The sequence below is a fragment of the Otolemur garnettii genome, unplaced genomic scaffold (assembly GCF_000181295.1).
Source record: "Otolemur garnettii isolate 467f Iridium unplaced genomic scaffold, OtoGar3 scaffold00147, whole genome shotgun sequence".
In the NCBI taxonomy this organism is placed as follows: Eukaryota; Metazoa; Chordata; class Mammalia; order Primates; family Galagidae; genus Otolemur; species Otolemur garnettii.
In genome coordinates this window covers 2,876,789-2,877,872 of record NW_003852542.1, presented here as the reverse complement: position 1 = coordinate 2,877,872, position 1,084 = coordinate 2,876,789, and the positions used below count along the sequence as shown (strand labels likewise).

Below are 1,084 nucleotides of genomic sequence, written 5' to 3'. Positions count from 1 at the left end.
CCTCAGTGGTTAGGGCACCAGCCACATACACCGGGCTGGCAGGTTCAAACCCAGCCTGGGCCTCCTAAATAACCATGACAACTACAACCACCAAAAAAAAAAAAAAGCCAGGTGTTGTGGCAGGAGCCTGTATTCCCAGCTACTTGGGAGGCTGAGGCAAGAGAATCACCTAAGCCCAGGAGTTGGAGGTTGCTGTGAGCTGTGACGCCACAGCACTCTACCAGGGACAACAAAGTGAGACTGTCTCTAAAAATAAATAAATAAATATAAAAAAATAAAGTCTCATAGCAGCCAGTGTGACCTGGTCCCTCTGGTGTCCAGCCTCATCTCTGGCTACTCTCACTAAACTATTGGGCAGCATCATATCAAACACCTGATAGTCAACCATTTTTGACCTATAAAAATGGCAATTTTGTATGGTTCCACCCAGTATTTTCAGGTGCCTGCAGATACTCAGCTCTCCTACATCTCCACGCCTTTGCACATGCTGCTTCCCCTTCCTCGAGTCATCTCCTCCAACATCATCAGCTTGCTAGGTTCATCTCAGCCTTTATGACGGAGCTCAAACACCTCTGCCTCTGTGAGGCTGTCGCAGTCCCACCATGCTGTGTGCCATCTCTATCCTTAGTGTATGGGTCCATATGATATTTAAATTAATTTTCAGTGATCCTTCTTATGAGACTGGAAACTTAATAAGAGATCTAGATGGGGACTTATTTCTCACTTTCAGTTGCCTAGTACATGAACACAAATATGTTCTGAATTGAATTTACTTTAGCTGATAACACCCTACTTACTTCATGTACCCTTCTCAGACGGAACGAGAACTTGCACACAGACATCAGAGAAAAGTTCACACAACTGACAGCCACCTCTGTGTTACCACCCAGTGTTTCTCAGTTCCTGCCAGGAATGGATTCTCTGAAATCACTGACTGGCTTCTTCTTGATTGTTTTATTTTGTGCTGGGCGCCCTGCCAAACAATGACAACTACAACCAAAAACATAGCCAGGCATTGTGGTGGGCACCTGTAGTCCAAGCTACTTGGGAGGCTGAGGCAAGAGAATCACTTAAGCCCAGGAGT

At 45.7% G+C, this 1,084-nt stretch overlaps 1 protein-coding gene across 1 annotated transcript in view; it reads right to left on the bottom strand.

The window, feature by feature from the left end:
• Positions 1–1,084, bottom strand: part of RETSAT (retinol saturase) — a 13,448-nt gene that overhangs the window by 5,291 nt on the left and 7,073 nt on the right. The window lies entirely within an intron of this gene.